At 45.3% G+C, this 21,155-nt stretch overlaps 1 long non-coding RNA gene across 1 annotated transcript; it reads right to left on the bottom strand.

Moving 5' to 3' along the window:
* Positions 1-17,488: 17,488 nt before the first annotated feature.
* LOC135378670 (uncharacterized) lies at positions 17,489-18,664 on the bottom strand. The gene is made up of 5 exons (XR_010418522.1): positions 18,548-18,664; positions 18,398-18,454; positions 17,961-18,130; positions 17,748-17,849; positions 17,489-17,682 (listed from the first exon to the last, which is right to left on the bottom strand). It is a non-coding gene; the product is annotated as an uncharacterized LOC135378670 (long non-coding RNA).
* Between the last annotated feature and the right edge of the window lie 2,491 nt (positions 18,665-21,155).

Genomic DNA, 21,155 nt, shown 5'->3' with positions numbered 1-21,155 from the left:
AGTACTTCCTTCGGCGTTCGATGGGAGCCACATTTTTTCAAATTTCGAAAGTCGCTTTTATCATTCGATCTTCGTTTTCAAGTGAGATATTTCACAACTGTGTTCAGTTCGTGTAAATGACTGTGAGAATACCGCGAGCTTGAAATCCATTTTGTTCCGAAATCCCCCTTTAATAATGTCGTATGATATACGCGAGACCACGTCACGTGCACAGTACTAAATACCGACAAAGAAAACGAAGTTCAAAAAATTAAACGCAGAAGACGCCATCCCGCTTGAGGAGCAACAACAACAACGTTGCCATAAAGGTACACATCTTCGAAAGCAACGGTCTCATACCAGATCGGGAAATTCTCAAACTTATCCGAAGCTATATTCACGAGCACTACAGACACACAAGCGTGAATGTTTTCTTAGGAATAACGAAATGGTTTTCGGGACATTAGTACAAATATGCCGCTAGAGCATACGACGGAAGTTCCATTTCCCTCGCATGCCACGTCATACATGACGTCGTTACGCTAGTAAGTTGCCCATTGGCTGAGCAGAGAGGAAAACACTTGTTTTCGCTTACCTCCTCGGACGCTGTCAGATATATGTCCTCAGAGTTCCCTTAGAAGTCGGCCCAGGACGCACATTCTCCATTGCGTTCGTCGTGACGTTGCCTACCTGTCTGAGTACGACAACGGTGGTGTCTCTTCCAGAGACATCAGCGCCACCTTCGCTTGCCTTCGTTGTTATGGCAATTACGCAATTCCGGGAGGATTAATCACGCGCGACGTTGTCAAATACGACAGAAGATCTAGCAGCATCAACGATTCCATCGACTGCGATCGACTCTATATGACGGGTAGATTGAGAATGTTCGCCGTTTGTCACCACAAGACAATAGACAAGCGGTGGACGTGCACAAATGAAGACACGACAGACCACATTGACAGCATATTCGCCACCCGACATTCGGTAAGACGAAGCGATAATGGTATCTTCGACTGGCGGTACCAATGTTCTAAGCCAGAGCGCTTCGAGCTGGAAAAAGAACGAAGACGTAAGAAAGAAGCGGCTGCCGAAGCTGTTGTGAGAGCGAGCTCCGTTTTGACCAGCCGAGGATATATTAGCTACCAGTCGAAGATGCTGTGAATGTGCAAGGTTTTCAACACGTAGCGTATGAATGTGACATTTCTTTTAACTTGTACAGCAATATCCACTGTTCTCCGCCTTCATCACGCGCTTTGTGTCGGCGACAAGGCCTCTGGAACGAACGATAACAGATTTATCTTTCTGCCAATTGCCATTGCGAACGAGATGACATACGTGGATGAAACAAGAAAGGCAGCGAAGTCGTAGTTACTGCTGTATAGCCCGTGGCGTTAACATTTATTGTGTTGCATGCACTATACACATCTTCTTTATTTTTTTTATTTTTTGTCACATGTAAACGCCACGTCCCCTAAAAAGATGAGGCACTCCATGTGCTGCGCAGCTTTTTATTTGCATTCAAGAACGTTTCGTTATAGAGCATTTTAGCAGTTTTCCACCTTATTTTGCATCACCCGTGGCTGTCACCATTCTGTCGCCGTCAAATGTTGCGAGTGATACCAATCGAATGGCGGCTGTGGTATCAACGAACGTCACTTGAAGGACATAGATTGGGTGACTGTATTGAGAAAGCAATTCTCAACACCCACCCTGGAAGAGCGTCAGGCAAAGTCATTCAATCCACCGTCATTGCACCTGGGAGAAGGTACAAACATGAAGATCCAGATTGAGCTGACCTGCATCATCTTCAGTTACTTCACCACCCCTCGCCTATGACAAAAAGGCAGTTTCCCGTGTCATTCCACATGTCAGTATGAAATATCATGTATCCGTAGAATTAACATGACCCTACCATCATTTCCCTACAAAATTCCCTTGGAGAGAATGATTGGCATGATCACTAATATGGAAAGCTTCAGTTATATGTAAATAAAATCAGTAGACAGCATCACACGTGTTACAATAGCATAAGCGAGGAACGCCTAAGTCCGCTGACAAACATTGCCAAAACCTAACGCGTTCTTTCTGGTCACACTCTTCAAACTGTGTAGCCGCACCTTACTAATTGAGGCGTTCTGCATTTTTGTCTGCTACACAGGCACTGTCTTTCTTGTCTTTTTTTTAAATTCAGGTACATATGTGGAAGAAATGCATGGTTTCTCAAGTGAATATCTGGCCACATGTTACGAAGTAGTGTACACATCACAAGAGAACCCGCATAATTACGCTTCCAATGCCTCAGTGACCTATGCAGCACTTGCACGTTTTGGTATGTGATATTGTTTCTCAATTATACGTGTGGATAGAGCTTACATACCGCTTTCTTTCAGTGGAACACCTACTCATGCATTGTTAACCTTGGGAAGTCTTTCAGCGGTACTGCTTCGTGCCATCTTCCGTCAGCTGTATGCAGTCTGCATTTTCATAGTAATACAAGACAGCTACTTGTATTCAGATCAAATTGAATGCATATTGGTTGTGATTCTACCTTGTAAGCCTCTTATGTCATGTAACATCTGAACATTCCAGCACTATTTCCTGATGCATATTCCAGTAAGTGTGTTCATTAACTCGTACTGCCTCACAGTTTAGCTTGGTGAAAGGGACTGCCTTTCCAGCACGTTGACAATAAAGGATGTCCAAAGGTGCAAGATCGAGCACCGTTTTGTGTGCTTGTGGCAGGAGGTCTGAAACTTATTGACATGCCGTGCTCCCTATTTTTGGGCCGCACACGAGTGTGTTCATGACCACGTACAGGCCCACTGGCTCCGTGTCAGGGGCTGCAAGCCATCCTGTCCTGCACGCTGACTATAAAGGATGTGATAGTCTTTAAAAAAATCAAAAGTAGCAAAAATACCTAGATGTGCACGAGAAATGTGCGAGATGGAACAGCGGTTTGTGTCCTTTTTGCAAGTGGTTTGCAACTTTTTTGCATGTCGTGCTCCTTATTTTGGCTCGTACTGCACAAATATGTTCATGTACCTGAGCTGGCTCACATTTTGGCTCTGTGTCAGGGTCGCAAGCCAACCTATCCAGCACTTTGGCTATAAAGAATGTGGAAGTGTTTAAAAGATTGAAAACTGTCAACAATGCTTAGATGTGCATGACAAATGTGCCAGATGGAATCGCGGTTGTGTTGTTGTAGCAGGTGGTTTCCAACTTGTTGGCATGTTGTGCTCCTTATTTTGGCTTGTATCGCACAAGAGCGTAATGCCTTCGAAAGACTGTATGCAAAGCAAATAAAGGTATAGCCTGAAGCATCAATCAACTCCTTTCCGCAATACGACCGCCGTACGCGGACCCGCTGTTTCGTGCGGTGCCAATCATTTCTGTGCATACATGTTCTACCGCAACGCGCATACACACAGGAGCAATAAATATGTGGGCTCTGTGTGTTGTGGTCCGCCAGAAAAAGAATTCCCAAAGAAATTGACTCGACGACAAAGCTTTCTGACGGAGCGACTTTGATATTTTATTCCTCACCATCGGAGGGTCCCAAACTGTAGATTTTTTTGCACAATATGGCAGGTACAACGACGTTTAGCGTGCACAAACAGCTAGGGTCAACTCTTTTTGGATCTTCAATTAAAAATCGCCAAAGTTGCAACAAAATTTACATTTTGCTCATATTTGTCTTTGCGCTGTACTCATGCTATACGCACTATAGATATATATGAGGAACCATCGTGTAGGTCGAAGCGTGCTCTTTAGATTGATGTCAAGTTTACATGTCTGTACCTTGCCCCTCTCGGCAAGGCGGTGTAGAGTACAGCTATGTTCTCGAAAATTGTGTTTCTTGGACTCTCGTTTCTCAAAAAACCCACCTCTGATTTCCTTCATGTTTACATAGTTGTTATATAGCTATATTAGTTATATATAGCTATATAGTTATATATTAGCTATAGTTATATATATATGCTGGAAGAAAGGGGTTAGTGCGACAGCGAAATTAAATAGGTACTAACAAAATATGAGGCAGACAACGAAGATGTAGGAAGTAGAAAAAGGGGGAGTTATTTATTTACTAGTGGAAAGTTAAGGGGGAAGTCAACGTTGCGGCGGAAGCTCCGCCTTCGTCAGGACTGAAGAATGACAAATGACACTTGGAGTTTTATACAGTGCTACAATGACGTCACAATCGAGGGGTCCCGCCACCTGACGGCCGCCCCTCGATCGCCAACAGAGTATCTGTTTCTGTGCGTGCAGCCATAGAAGCCATGTTAATCTGTAAGTTTGAATTTCAAACACGTCTAGTATCATTTATTTGTTTCTTTGATGGCTTTTTTTCCTGCATTATAATTCACTGGCTTGCACTGTGGCATTGAGGAGTGCTCAGTCACCCTCCCAGGTGCATACCGCTCGCTGAGTGACCCCTGGTTTGCCAATTCGGAACGATGCGCAGCTACCCAGGGCCGACGAGCCGCAAACACGGCGAAACACGACGTGTCCTCTGGTGCTGCCGCATCGTTCCATGAGTATCTGTTTCTGTGCGTGCAGCCATAGAAGCCATGTTAATCTGTAAGTTTGAATTTCAAACACGTCTAGTATAATTTATTTGTTTCTTTAATGGCTTTTTTTCCTGCATTATAATTCACTGGCTTGCACTGTAGCATTGAGGAGTGCTCAGTCACCCTCCCAGGTGCATATCGCTCGCTGAGTGACCCCTGGTTTGCCAATTCGGAACGATGCGCAGCTACCCAGGGCCGACGAGCCGCAAACACGGCGAAACACGACGTGTCCTCTGGTGCTGCCGCATCGTTCCATGAGTATCTGTTTCTGTGCGTGCAGCCATAGAAGCCATGTTAATCTGTAAGTTTGAATTTTAAACACGTCTAGTATAATTTATTTGTTTCTTTAATGGCTTTTTTTCCTGCATTATAATTCACTGGCTTGCACTGTAGCATTGAGGAGTGCTCAGTCACCCTCCCAGGTGCATATCGCTCGCTGAGTGACCCCTGGTTTGCCAATTCGGAACGATGCGCAGCTACCCAGGGCCGACGAGCCGCAAACACGGCGAAACACGACGTGTCCTCTGGTGCTGCCGCATCGTTCCATGAGTATCTGTTTCTGTGCGTGCAGCCATAGAAGCCATGTTAATCTGTAAGTTTGAATTTCAAACACGTCTAGTATAATTTATTTGTTTCTTTAATGGCTTTTTTTCCTGCATTATAATTCACTGGCTTGCACTGTAGCATTGAGGAGTGCTCAGTCACCCTCCCAGGTGCATATCGCTCGCTGAGTGACCCCTGGTTTGCCAATTCGGAACGATGCGCAGCTACCCAGGGCCGACGAGCCGCAAACACGGCGAAACACGTGTCCTCTGGTGCTGCCGCATCGTTCCATGATTATCTGTTTCTGTGCGTGCAGCCATAGAAGCCATGTTAATCTGTAAGGTTGAATTTCAAACACGTCTAGTATCATTTATTTGTTTCTTTAATTGCTTTTTTTCCTGCATTATAATTCACTGGCTTGCACTGTGGCATTGAGGAGTGCTCAGTCACCCTCCCAGGTGTATATCGCTCGCTGAGTGACCCCTGGTTTGCCAATTCGGAACGATGCGCAGCTACCCAGGGCCGACGTGCCGCAAACACGGTGAAACACGTGTCCTCTAGTGCTGCCGCATCGTTCCATGAGTATCATATATATATATATATATATATGTTTACAGTTCAAGCGTGCCACAATCCCAGCTGTGGACGGCCGTTTCGAGCTTGTTGGCTCTCATCGGCACAGCGTAGGGATGTGACACGCTCTTGGGTCGGCACAAACACTGTGTCTATGCAAGACATCAATGTTCCAGGGTGTTAGCAACACCTCTGGAGGCCGCAGTGCAAAGCCAGTAAGTACAGATACAAATATAGAAATGAGCAAATGCTCCATGGCTGCACGTCAGGCATATGTTTACAGTTCAAGCGTGCCACAATCCCAGCTGTGGACGGCCGTTTCGAGCTTCTTGGCTCTCATCGGCACAGCGTAGGGATGTGACACGCTCTTGGGTCGGCACAAACACTGTGTCTATGCAAGACATCAATGTTGCAGGGTGTTAGCAACACCTCTGGAGGCCGCAGTGCAAAGCCAGTAAGTACAGATACAAATATAGAAATGAGCAAATGCTCCATGGCTGCACGTCAGGCATATGTTTACAGTTCAAGCGTGCCACAATCCCAGCTGTGGACGGCCGTTTCGAGCTTCTCTCTTTCTTCTTTCGGTCGTCAATGGGTCACGTTCTCGAACGTGACCCATTGACGACCGCCAGCAAAGTGTAAAGCAGCACTCACCCTGCCCGGAATTTTCCCGAAAGCGGACAGTGACCTACGGCGAATGACATCACCACCCGGACTTGACCTTCTGGAATATTCCCGAATCTGACTCACCGACAAACGCCTGTGGCGTGCCCGTACCGATTATGACGTCATGTAGCAAACCTATTTAAGAAATGTGTAATCAGCTACGCATCTTTAGTCCTGACGAAGACAATGCCACTGTCGAAACGTCGACAACCCTTTTAGCATTCCAAGTATCTTAAATGTAAATAAATTATCCCTTTTTTCTTACTTCCCGTACCTTCGTAGTCTGTGTTTCAATTTTCATTTCAGCTACATATATTCGCGGTCGTCAGAACCCCATTCACCAAGTATATATATATATATATATATATATATATATATATATATATCCACGTGCAGCCATAGAAGCCATTTTAATCTGTAAGTTTGAATTTCAAACACGTCTAGCATCATTTACTTATTTTTTTAATGGCTTTTCCCCTTCTTTATATATATATATGTAGTTAGATAGCCCAGGCTATGACCTACATGTGTGCACAAACCGAAAGGTTCTCTTTCAGCACAACTCGAGATAGCCAGGAACAAACGTGAACTGCGGAGCGCACGATGTACAACGCGACCAGGAGAACCACTTCAGAGAGTTAACAGGATTATTAGCGTCTGCTACTTCGTTAACTGATTTTGCTCGCATTGTATTAATTGAAGCACAGACTTTTATTTGGGAAAAAGTTTCGTTTTTTTGCATTTTAGTGCCCTTTTAAGTGTCGATACGCAGGAAAAAAATTACCGCTCTTCCTGCTGATACAACTAGGTGTAAAGCGATAGCAATCGTTGAACTACTGAAGAAACGAGTGGGTAATCTTAAATTACGTGTAGTGGTTTGCAGACAAGAGTCCAATGTAGAAGCAGAACTGCAATTAGTTATGCGTGAGGTTGTACGTGAAGAAATGAGATACACCGATCAGAATAAGCGGACAACTATTTTATTCAAGACGATCTCGTTCGTTCCTTCTTCGTTGTGTACACGAGTTTAGCGTATGCATAGCAACGGTTTATGAGCACTGAAATACGTAAGACGTCACTCTCCCATGTTTGGCACGTGTAAAACAACATACCATTCCAATTCCCACAGTGTCCCGTGATAGTCTAATCTAGCAAACACGTCCCGGTGCTATGCTCCATTAGCCACCCCTCCGCCGTCCCAAGACGTGAAACTGTGTTGGATGTAGGTGGACAGCCTCCAGCGAGTTCTCAAGCGACCATCTCCACACAGAGCAGTATACGGAAGAAGGGGCCACCTTGAATATACGAGGGTGCCTCCATATGTTTCCGGCCCGAGGTAGAAAATGCGCGCGAATTTGAAAATGTGATTCAGGAGGCGTGGCACCATCTGTTGGAGGGCCGGAGCGCCACCCTCAACCCTCTCCATGCTTTTGTCGATTGGAGAGCGCGGCATTCCAAACAGCCAGGGTGCACTCTTCAGTTAAAATGAAAAAAAAAATCGAGTACCGCGCTGTGATAAAATTATTGACAAAGAACCCAGTAAACCATTCATATCCATAGGACATCCCCATAAGATCGCGAACGTCCTGAATATCTGGACAACCATGCGATATCTACTGGATGTCTCAGAACGACATTCGCGTTTGTTTTACCCAGGAAATAACAGATGTCCTAGGTACGTCTGCAGGATATCGCGCTTTGGATATTTGACTCCAGGAAGCAGCCTCGAGATCCCTGGGATATCCATGTAAGATCCAGTATTTTGGGCACAGGTCGAACGTCACAGGAACGTCGCCAGGACGTCGCCTGGAGATATGCGGTTAAATCTGAAGTTTATGACATCTTGTTCCGACAGCCACACTTTTGTTCTGCTGAAAGCAAGCAAAAACTTCTGTAAACGCTAACTGGTTATGGCGGAACAACTAAAATCGTTATATATTGTTATCGTTCGCGTGCTGCTAGCTGTGAAAGTATTTATCTATGCGTAACGCTCGTCAAGCAACAGTGGAATTCGATCACCATTACAGCTCCACTAAGCAGCTAACCACATTATAGACAATAGCTTGAATTAAAAACACAGTAGTTGACGGGAAAGAATGTCAGAAATGTTATTGGTTGTTCCTTGACTCTGCAGATAGATACACGGGTTAATTGGAAAGAAGCACCCTCTCACCGTTACAAATGTATCACGGCCGAATACACCTAACGAATGTGCCCCAGCAGCTTGTATTTCAGTATATGCTCTGGCCATTTTGTTAACAGAGACTACTGCGAATGCTCTAGTCTCCCTTCAAATCCGCTTATGCGGTGGAGGGGACAAAAAGGTATTTTTCTTAAGGTGAGAGCACCTTATTAGCCCGTGTGCCGGAGTGTGGCCAAACACTACAGTTCCAGTATTTTTTTGCCTATTGTTGATGTTCGAGGCGTTTATTTCAACAAACACGGACATGATGAAAAACATGTGATAATTAAGTTTCGTAATATGTTCATAATAACATACATTTCGTTTATATCAGCGTGGCGTCCTCATCTCAGACATGTACTAAACTAAAAGTAAGTAAGCGCAAGTTAATATTAACTTTTAAGTCAGAAGTATTTGTGATGTCCAATCTGTGTCCAGATATCCACTAAAATACAATGCGGGGCCATATCTGGGATGACAAAGGAGGGTTAAAATGCATATCTCACGGACGTCCTGTAGATGTAAGTTGGATCCTCACGAACCTCCAGCAGATATCCAAATATCCAGAATTAGATATCACATAGGTGTTGCTTGGATGTAAATGGTTTACTGGGAAGGGACTTTCGCCTAAGGAAATTAAAGCGCGAGTGGACAACGTGTACAGGGAAGCCTCTCCGTCGTGCACAACCGTAAAAGACTGGGCTAAGCACCTTCAACTGGGGCGAGAGTCCATTGAAGATGATCCACGCGGTGGTCGTCCAGTGGAAGTGGTGACACAAGAAAATTTGTCTCTTGTCGAGGAGGAAGTGCTGATCGACAGGCGTCTGAAGGTGAAGGAAATCTCAGAAATGCTCGGGCTTTGCAAAAGAACCGTTTTTCGCATCATCGGCAAGGGCCTTCACATGAAAAAGGTCAGTGCGAGATGGGTGCCACGACTTCTCTCGTTAGTTCAAAAGCAACAGCGCGTCGTCTGTGCCAAAGAGTTTGTGGAGCTCTGTCAAGAGAACGAAGAAGAAATATGGAAGTCAATTGTCACAGTGGATGAGACTATGGTGCTCTACTATGATCCCTTTTCGAAAAAGGAGTCGATGGAATGGCGCAAACCAGGAGAAGCACCCCCAAGAAAAGCCAAGGTCACACAATCCACAAAGAAGATCATGGCAACAATATTTTGGGATTGTCACGGGATCCTCCTCATCGACTTGAAAGAGAGGAACACCACAGTGAATGCGACTTATTATGCTTCACTCCTGCACCGACTGCGAGATGCCACCAACGAAAAAGGGGGCGGCAGGAAGAGTCGAGGTGTCCGGTTGTTCCAGGACAATGCTCCTGTCCACACGGCTTCTGTTGCCAAGGCTGCACTGAAGGAGTGCGGCTTCAACGAAATCCACCACCCACCCTACAGTCCAGACTTGGCACCGAGTGACTATTTCCTGTTCTCAAACTTGAAGACGGATCTCAGAGGACGGAGATTTCAAAACGATAGTGAAGTGCAAGAGGCAGTTTTCCAGCATTTTGCGGACAAAACTTGGGACTATTTTTTCAAGGGTATAAGAATGCTGGTTGAAAGGTGTCAAAAGTGCATTGAAGTTAAGGGTGACTATATCGAAAAGTGACACACTTGTTTCGTCTCTATTACTATTAAAAGTTGGTCGGTCCAGAAACTTATGGAACCACCCTCGTACCTCACCTGAAGAAACGTCACACTGACGTGCTCAAGGGGGCTTCTTAGTATTAATTGTACACGTAGATGAGGTCACGTGTTTAGTTGCTTCGATGCCTTCATTCGCAGAGGCAGTTCCCTTGTCCCAGTCCACCCGCAAAGGAAAGAAGCCTTCAGCTAAGGGTTGTATCGTCTCGAAAGTCAACGTCGTAATCCTGTGCGGAATGTGTTTGTTATTCCAGCTTAGTTCCCGCTTGCTTTCTATAGAGACACTATCAAAGCACTCCGAGAGAAACTCGTGCCTTTCACGCTCCTGATGATAGAAGAGCCCGGTAGCCATATTTAGAAAGGGGTACCGAAAAGTAGGTCTACCAGTAGAATTGAAAGTCATACAGCTGACGCGCCCAGGCCATTGAGGTAAGGAATTACACAAAAATCATGCAATATGAAAATCTACATTGGAAAGTGACTTTCTTGAGACTGATTGATTTTCTCGCTACTGTGCTTCCAGTCTACCATGTTGGCGTCGCTGTTGTACCATCTGACGTCACTTGCTTGTAAACAACGAGAGGTCAATACAGTGCCATGAACGATTTTACACTCACGGTACCCGCGTCGCCATCTATCATCCAAGCTGAGCTTTCAGCTCAGACCATGGGAAGTTTCGATAACGCTATCCCAGCAAACCAGATACATCCACCAAATATCCGTAAGATATCTCGCGCGGGACGTTTGGATATCCAGTGGAGTTTGCCACAGATCCGTTTTACATCCATGCGATATCCCAGCGACTAGCATTTCTGCCATGTTTGTAGATCCACTGAAAGTCCCTGCGACGTCTGTCACGGATATTTGGATATATAGGGGAGATTACGAATATCGTACATATTTTGCTTTTAACAACTTTGTGCATCAGATATTTAGTGTTTGTAGAGTGCGTAGAGACCACTGCAACTGTGTTCCAGCAAATGATATTTATTGTGTGTTTTAACCCATTTGGTACTATTGGGTACAAAAACATTACCTTAGCCTAACAGGATTCATCACAGTACAGCAACACCGTGGGACATGCCAGCATAAGTGCCGAACCCTGCCCGCCTCACTTGGACCACTTTGAAAAACCCGCAGTAACCTCTATTTGTGAGCTAGATGGAACATATACTGAAATACAAATCGTTACACACACGTTCGTTAGGGGTAGCGTGGCGTAAACCATTTGTAACGGTGACGAGGATGTATCTCCGCAATTCCTGTGTTTCTGCATCAACCCACAGTATACCCAACAACATTTCTGACATCCCTTCCTATCAACTACTGTGTTTTTAATTCAGGTTACCGTCTTTATAAGGACAAACAAATATTTCCTGGATCTCCCATAGACATCCCTAGGATCTGCAGGCTGCTTGTCATGGGACATTCAAACATCCAGAGCGCGATATCCTTCCAACATACCAGGGACATCTGTTGTTTACTAGAGTAAGCCCAAAACGCAAATGAAATTGTGCGATATCCCATAGATATCCTATTGATGTCGAGATATTCAGGACGTTCGCGACCTTGTAGGGATGTCCCATGGATATTAATGGTTTGCTGGGATTGCATTCAAAATTATATTTCGCCTTGAAAAAGCTCGACTTGATCCAGTAGAGACAGTTAGTTGGTTTATCATGCTAACGCAACGTGCCCGCTGATACCCATCTTAACGGGACTCTGACCATAATTTGGACAAATATTTCGTTGGCATCTTTCACGAAGGCATAATATGCCTCCAAGCAACACTCTAAAAACAGAACTTCACTGCCTAGCACGTTGTGCGTCAACCATCGCCACGAATGAAAGGGTTATCGCCCCTGGTACGAGGAGAGAGGAGGGCGTACGCGTTTAACGTGACAATTATCATATGTCCAAATTGCCACAAAAGGGCGTATGCCCTCCTCTCTCCTCGAATCAGGGGCGATAACCCTATCATTCCTAGCAATGGTTAGCGCCCAGCGTGCTATGCGGCGAAGTTCTGTTTGCGAAATATTTCAACTGCGGGCGGCAGCGAAGCTTGCCAAACGGGGAACTGAAAACCGGATTGACATTCCCCCTCAACTCGCGCGATCGGCGCATGGCTCTAGCCTGTTTATAGCGGTTTTCCGCTTGTGTGACGCGCACATCAGGCTCATGTTCATTCGACGCCCGGACCAGAAGTTCTGCGTTAGTGAGATAGTGAGGGTAGCGTAAGAGATCCATCTTCAAAATGGACGCCGAAGCAATCAGTGCGGAGACTCCGAGCCCGGAGCTTTTCTCTGGCCTTCCTGTGATCCAGAAGGATTTTGTGTTGCGTGCTGAACAGTTCGACAGCCTTGCTTTCGAAACGCCGCCGATGCCGCGAAGGGAAGCCGAAGTCGAAGCTCCAGGAACCTCGGACACCGCCGAAGGAAATCGCATCGGAAACAGCAAACGGCATCAGTCGCCTGTCTACGACAGACTTTTAGGTCACGAGCTTTTTAGCACACATTATATGATCTAGTAAAAGTAAAGTCTAGTAAACGTAAAAGTTATCTGTAAAATTTTGTGTTCTCATATTCAACGCGCACTTATTGTTTAAAGTGCTTGTGCGGTTCGTGTGTCATAATGCTCAACGAGATCAAATGCTTGTGCTGACAGAGCTCGAAAGCACTCCAGAATAACTGTAGTACACGTGTATAACAAACCACGAAGATTTGCAACGTTTATGGCTCAATACGAGTGTCCTGAAGGTAGCATATTTTGAACTCCGTGGGTTGCGCGAAGCTATGAGCATCATATTCACAAGTAAGTCACATGTGTTCTTGTCGAACGATGCTAAAATTTAAGGGCTAAAAATCGGCTCCAGTGCAGGGCAACATATAAAAAGACGACACAATACACAACTCTGAACAGGGGAAAGACAATACAGACAGTTAAAGCTAAAGCTACAAACGTCAGGATGGCAAAAAATGCCTACCGTAAGGATACTCCATTAATGCATGAGATGAGACTCAATGTCGCCATTAGCTTAGCAGCTTAGCGGCGAACCGCTTGCGACATCTGTACTTTCCAAGATGCGGCTACACTGCAAGAACTCCAAAGATCGAGAACATCTCCTAATCCATTCTCCGCGCTGCCAACCTTTCAGAACTACGCCCACAGTGTATATGGATCACCTACTCTCCCACACTGTCCCACGGTCAAGGCCAGCTCACCAATTCGTTACCCTAAACGCACTATTTGGTGTCTTTCTTCACCACTATACGTCACCAGTGCCGCTCATCGTTGTATTTTCGCGAGATCACTGCACGGAAATGGTTAGAGCATCACCTTTAGTTTTGAAACACCACGGTCATAGATATCACGATAGTGTTGTTATGGTTGTGTGAGTGCAATACCATAGCCACACAGCAAACTTAATGCATTAAACGGAGTGGCAGTAACTTCACCTCCTAAATAACCATAATCTAGAATGACACCGTTCTTTCCCCTGATTTGTTGAAAATAGGATGCGTACGCTTCTTCGTGACAATTGTGTGATGAAATCAGGAGGCGTACGCCTTTTCTGTTAGAGTTATGTCCTGCATAATTGTCACAAAAGATGAGTACGCCTCCTGTTTTCAACAAATCATGAGAAAGAACGATGTCACTCGAGATTATGGTTTGTTAGGAGCAGACTTGCAAGGTATATCTAAACAGGTAGCGTAACTCCCATAGGCCCCTGTGTCTTCAGTTGGACGCCATTTAAAGACCGCCAGCGCCATCCATCCATTGCGCGGACTACTACGTCTGTAAATAAATGACGTAGGAGAGACGTCACTTGTGACGACACCATTACGTAAGCAGGTCGCGTGCCCCGCGCACCCGCACGCGCTTCGCTTAATTACTTTGCTTCACACGTTGTTCGGAAACCACGAAGCTTTTCCGAACGTAACGACACAGGAACCAAGACATTGCAAAGGGGGGACAAAAAACAGCAAATTCAGGTAGGAGTGTAGTAGCTGCTTTAATAAGATACAGCAATTACAACAGGATGCCCAGTTGTTAACTGCTCATTTCGAACATGAAACAGTATGTGATGTGATGACCAAATGGAAATGTTCAGTGAAAGCTTCTGCAAGGCTATAATTGTGAAGCAATCTGTTTACAGTTTCTTCCACCAATACAATACATTGTACAATACATAACAGCTAGCACACATCTATGCATTTTGATCACAATTCACTAGATACGTGCACGCTTGAATTTTAAGACTGGTTTCATGGGAATGCTCTTATGAAGTTTAGAGAAACTGGTCTGTACATCACACATGGAAGTGAAAGTAGCAACTGACTTACAACATAGCTTTCACAAAACTTGTGTAAGCTTTCACCTGCATCATTTCTAATGGAATGCAAATCACCATCACACATTGTAATACACAACTAGAAGAGGACTTAATTTGCACAGCAAACAAGCTTCAGCCTGTACATGATGTGCTTGAGAAGACACGGAATCTCAGAATCAGAAGACACAGAGAAGACAGCAGTATCTGCACATGGTTTTGACTGAGCATGCATAACATATGTATCATTTAAAGTGAAATGAACATGCAACACTCTATACTAAAACCAGTGCAGAGCAAGACCTCATTTGCAGAATAAAAAAAGCCATGCTACTGACATGATTGTGAAATTTTTTTCCTACCCAATTTTCACTGCAATCAATTGCAGGTACTTCCGCCACACGATGCTACTGCATAGCGAGTGACACAGATTTTGGATGAGTCAACTTCTAACCCTACATTTGTACAAGGATTTACAAGGACAAATTTCCAGTGCAATTACACAATCACCAGTCAAGCAGGTAGTTTTAAAGCTGCCACCGAGGAACATACTGACTATGCGGTAACACTGCATTTACAAAAGGAGTGGTCAAACGAACTGTTATAAAAGACCATACTGATCACGTCTTGAGTGCAACTACAAATGAGCAAATCAAGCAGGTATCTACAAGTTGCTATGCAAAAAAGAAAAAGCACTGCTTTATGTCTTCAGTGCAACTAAAAAGAACACGCCAGGAGAATATTTACAATGTGTGACACAAACTACGACTTCAAACTTTCAACATGCCGTACAGACTTCAAACGTGGTACACTGTCCTTCAACTCTGCATTCTTCTGTCTTGCAAACCAAAACAAACGGACCCTAAGGAAAATATGGAATAGTTCTTTGTACACTGATGTACAACACAATGTCAATGTCTTTGGTACAAGGATATCGAGGATTTCTGATAGTCTGGTACTGACTCCTTGTACAGTGAGGAATTTACCAACATTGTCCTTAAAGATTCTCTCACATAAGCCCGCAAAGTCTGCGAACGCAAGAACAGGCACAGACAGTTTGCCGAAGTTGGTATTGTCCGGGTTCTTGACACTGAAGTAGAGAAGTGCTTGGCTACTGTCCTGAAAAACTGCATTTTCTTGCAGTAGGTCACACCGCTTTTCTGAGTAACAAGCATGTGTCTGGAGGAATTTCATCGCAAGCCACCCAGCAAAGTAAGTTGTGCAGCTGGACCCAAATGGTGATGGAGACTCGCTAGGTGCCATTATGATGTCATCAGTGATGTGTGTGGAAGCAGAAGCACCGAGGTTTCCCAGGAACCTGCTGCCAATAGGGAGTGTTGCAAGGAAAGCATCTGCATCGTCGGCGCAGTTGGATACGCGGGTGGTCTTAAACAGCTGACCGATCAATAAGTGCCTCACTGCTGCCTGGAACTGGTGGTAAGTGGAGTCCACGTTGCTGCCACACTTTGTGCGGATAATTGAAAAGGTGTTCTCAAGGGCGTCTTGATTGAGCCTTCGGGTGAGCACATACTCAACACTTTCGTTACACAGATCTTGACACAGCTGAAGCACGGAGGTGATCGTCAAGCAAAACCCCTGGATACATGGTGGCTGCCTCTTGCAACCAAACACAGTGATTCCCTTGAACTCAGAGAGGCATTCTTGAAGGAACTCTGTATGTATGGACCCCTTTTGCATGGCTGAGGCATACTTTGTTTTACCATGTAAATGGCTGCTGTTTAGTGCGTCAAAGAGACGATCGACACGCTCTACAAAGCGGGCTGTGTGAATGGCCTCCTGTGGCACCTGCTGGAACGTGGCGAGCGTGAAGAGGGAAGCTGCTACATGATTGCTGAAGATGTGTGCTGCCGACTTAACTTTCATTTTAGAGACAAATGACAAATTGAAGTGTCCTTCTGTGAGTCGTGGCATAGACCGTATTTCAAGTTTCTTGTCAATGTCAAAGCCATCTTTAATATGCTGTCCCCTCACTATGTGAGCCCCAGCCTGGAAGTCGTATTTTAACAGCATATTGCGGAGACACTTTAGCAGGCGAGGGGGATCAAACATAAAGTACAGCTTCTTGCCACCAATGCACACATATGGCTCAGATGGAGTCACCAGCTTTGTAAACAGCGACATATTTTGACTTCCCTGGTCACATATGACAGCTCTTGGCTGGAGGCCTGCCTCCACAAGGCAGTTATAGCACTCAAATAGTTTTTCCTGTAAATCTGCTGCAGATGTGGCCTGATATGCAAAGAAGTACCCCAGGACCTGCTTCCATGGTGTGCATATTCCTCTTGCCATGAAGACGAGTGCTTTGTTGGCCAGCTCCGTCCGCACAGTGTTCCCACAGGTCCCAAAACCTTCGAAGCAGTCCAGTGCAGGGTTGTACAGCAGCTCCCTCCTAATGTGCATCTCATCAAACATAATGGTGCGTAGCTTGTCCAATTCTGTGAAACTGGGTGCCTTTCGTTTCACTGCAGCGAACACGTCACTGGAAAAGCCGGGGCGTAGTGGGATTCGTTTCATCCACAACTGCAGCGACCTCACTGATGGCAAGTGGAACAGCTTACGACAGAACCTGTAGCCACGAGGACTATGGAAGTACAGGTTCAGCGCGAATGTTTTGTTGGGTGCTGACCAGCGTCGTCCACCTCTCCTTCCATGGTTCATCGTAATCTGTGCTTCAATGAATGCAGCCACTGTTCCTGAAACGTGCTGCCTCACGCCTTCCATTATCTCCTGGACTGCTTTCGGTTGCTGGCGTCTCTTAAGGTCTCTCTGCAGCTTCCTGTTGTGGACCTGAAGTCTGTGCACCTTCTTCCGCAGCTCGTCCAATTTCGTCCTCCTGCTCTGGGATGCTATGCGCTCACTGTCTGGTACCACATGCTCCTGAGCTGGACACTGCTGAGCTGTGTGTAGGAAGGATCAGAAATGAAGGTCATTCCTTGCAGTTAATAGAATAACTAGTCAGGTTCTATGGCATACGTACATGCTGCATGCTGTGGTGACTTCGACTGGTGCTGCAAAGAAAGCTGCAAGACGTCGCTTGCTGTCAGGAGCATACCAGTCTGTGTTGGCAAGGGTGGTGCGATTGAAGCATAGCAGTGGTCGTGGAGACTGGACTCGTGCCGCTCAGCACTCACCGGCGGGCAGGGTTGCAGGGCTTCAGTCCCACTTCCTGTTGTGCAAAAGATGGCAGATCGTTAGCTGCTGCCCTGACTTAGCACTTGAAACCTTCACGACCTGAGTGCAACTGTGATGTACACATCTCTGCTGTGTCAGTGCCTCCTGTACCAGCTGCTTCCACAGCCTCTGCAGTTTCTGTGCTGAGGGTCCTGCTCGGTCCTGCAGATGGCCAGCAATGAATACATGGAATAATCACAGCGGCTACTCAAGCAACACGCTGTCACAGTATGAAAGCAGTCACTCGCTGTTTTCCCCCTGACCACAGCTTACCAGCTTCTGGAAAAGTACGCCTCAGTGTTGGAAATGCATTCCATCTCAACCTTCCTGTGCGCAAAAATGCACTTGGTGGGAAGTGCTGTGAACACAGGACGCGAGAGTGGAATTGTAGAGGGGAACGGTCCTGGAGCTCCACGCCGCAAAAAGCAAGCCATGTTCTACATCTGCAAAAACGTGTTTGTGTCAAATAGATAGACTATTGCATTTTAGATGTTACAGAACAGAAAGCCTATGCAACAGGAAGGCAGGAGGACGCAAAATATTGTGCCATGCGATGGTCAAGTATACCAACACCAGGTGCAAACATGCAAGCGAAAGCAAGCAAGCCCAACATCATGCTAGTAGCCCGTGCTGCGCAATGCTCGCACGCACTGGACATATCCACTTTGGTGTAAGCAGCAAGGCACATGCTTAAACTTCAACATGTTTACCAGTTTCCTTAATGTGGGAGCTCAGGTCCCCAGACAGATGTTCACGTAGCTTCAGCACTAGAAATCAGATATTGTATGCATATGCCGTCCTTATTCAAGTGTGACGAGAGACGCGCCAGTAGACTGGTGTCAACACATTCAAGAGCTTACCTGGCAACGTCTAGAGGGAAACGGTGGAATGATACACCGCACACGGTGTCGTCCGCGTTTCAGGCACCTCAGGACTTCAAAAAACAAGTCCTGCGCGGGTACCTCTGCATGACGCAGAGTTCCCCTCGACCTGCTATAATAGGGAACACTTTGAAGGACATTCCACACACAAGCTCAAGCGTGTTTATCTTACCTTGAGGGCTTTGGCAGCGCTTTTAGGAAAATTAAAATTCTTTCTCTCAAGCTGTTTGCTATGTATGTTCAACGCGTCGAAAAGTTCGAGAAGAGAGACTCATAACTGCGCACATGCGCAAAATCCGCAGGATCCGGAAAACCACTCTGGCCGTTGTCAAGTTCGTATATGTGCACAAGTGGGCAACAGATAGTTTTTCCCACATTGAAATTATGAATAACCTATTAGTACACACACAAGCAATGCCCACGACGTAAAATATTTGTGTTTACAATAGTACCTCTACTACCAACACCCAGGATCGCTCGCGCCTCGTGCTGATAGCCTTGTCGATGGGTCTGATTTGGTATTCCCGCTAGTTTATGCTACCAGTTTAGATTTACCTTGAGACTTGTGCGTAACGCGTTACTAGTAATTGCGCTACTTGTAATGAATTACGTTTTTGAGTAATTTTTCGAGCAATCAATTGCTATTTCGAGCAATCGATTACTCAGTAATTGATTACTTTTTCAGCAGAGATTAACTTATCCTTCCGATGTTCTGTCCCAAGTCAAGGCCCTCGTGCTGTCAGCCTTTGTTGAATCGTCGTTGGAGCAAGCGCAGGTCATTGTAATAACGTTCTGGAATTTCAGGATCTCTCTCCCTAATCTCTTCCTACACCAGTGTTGTGGTACCTGATGCTTTGGAGGTTTAGTGAGTCACGGGGAAGTTCAGGGGAATGTTCTTCCACAATCGGGTCAACGTCTCGTGTGATAAATACAGTAGACGTAGAGGTCTACATCTCCTAGTCGTTTTTGTTTTTCGTATTATTTCAGCTGTTCCGCTGTTGATCTTTTTTCTCTCTTTCTTTTCTTGAGGCACACAAAGACAGGTATAATTTGCGTGAATGCAGAGTAAGGACCCAAGTAACGCGTTACTTTTTTACTCGTTACTCAATTACATTTGGAGTCGAGTAATTGGCAACCGTAATCAATTACTTTTTGTGAGAAGTAACGCTAACGGTAATCAATAACTGTTTTCGAGTAACGGGCACAAGTCTTAGGAGGCGAAGTTACTGCCATTCCGTTTAATGTATTAAGTTTGTCGTGTGGCTAGGGTATTAAAGCAAAACAGGCTTGTACAAAACTGTGTTTTGAGTAAAGAAGAAAACAGATAAAGAGGGAAAATGTTAGAGAGGTAAACAATAACCAAAGAATATGAAACTACAGTTTTGAACCAAAAGAGCTAGGTTCACTTGATTGTATTCCAACTGTTTCGTGACAAACGACAAAAGTTCGACGTTCCCCGCTAAACAGTTTCATCGTAAATGGGCTATGGAATGTTCGTATTTCTGTTGTACCACAAATCGTACCTATTTGCACGCTGCTAAATATGACGCTTAGAACGTCGTGGTCGGCATTGACGACTTTATTGCAGAGCATTGTAGACATCTGCGCAGATAGCCTTGTCATAGGACAGGTACTTAGTAGGACCACACAGGTAATCGTACATCTCCAGGCAACAAGGATCCACATTATCAAGATTCACCACGTTAAGGAAGCAGGCGGACGCTGAAAGAAGTGAATTAAAGTGTGAAGAGAACCTACAAAAGCGTATTCCTTTTGCTAAGCCAAAGACGGGAAAGAACCCGTACATCACGGCTTTGTTCACGTCATTGTTCCTACGATTGACAATACAATAGCCAAATTTGACAGACGCACGCAAGATTAGAGAAGTGTGCATGTTCACTTAAAAGCTTCTAACGGATCAGTGCCGCATGAAACATGGGACACGGATTACGCCCAAGCGGTAAACATGAGCTACGAGCTTCAATCAGCAGGTGCAGTTCCCAAACCAAACGAGTGCCAGCCGGTATACAATGCGTCACACAGCGAGCTGTACCTGCTAAATTCGCGACGAAGAGATGTGTACTTCATGTGTAGCACTCGACGATGGCGTTTCAAGGTACTTCATTTGACAGGGAGACACCGTTTCCCTGTTGTTGAAATGGGGATATCATGGTATAATTTTATACCCATTAGGAAATTTAGAGCGTGGATGCGACTTGCAATCTACATTTTACTCCAGTGTTTGAAATAGCCATTCCAAATGAAAATAATTCATGGATTGATCTGCTGTACTATTCGCCACTGCGCCACAATGCACCAAGAGACAAACACATTGTATAATAATATGAACGTAGTTAACTGAGGTCACGACTACGATACATCAAGTTTCATTTCAATTTCAGTTATTGCAGCTATAGGACCCAATATGAACACAAGCTACACAGAAGGACACAGAATACCCCAGAAGGTACTTTTTTTTTTTTTGCAAACATGTACCTGCTGTTTAAGCAGTACTTGGCCGTTACCAGACCTAGGGCGCACTGCTGACATGCGTCAGCGCCAAGGCCTTTTTGTAGAATGTAGAACG

The sequence above is a fragment of the Ornithodoros turicata genome, chromosome 1 (assembly GCF_037126465.1).
Source record: "Ornithodoros turicata isolate Travis chromosome 1, ASM3712646v1, whole genome shotgun sequence".
Taxonomy (NCBI): domain Eukaryota; kingdom Metazoa; phylum Arthropoda; class Arachnida; order Ixodida; family Argasidae; genus Ornithodoros; species Ornithodoros turicata.
This window is presented reverse-complemented; position numbering and strand designations above follow the sequence as displayed.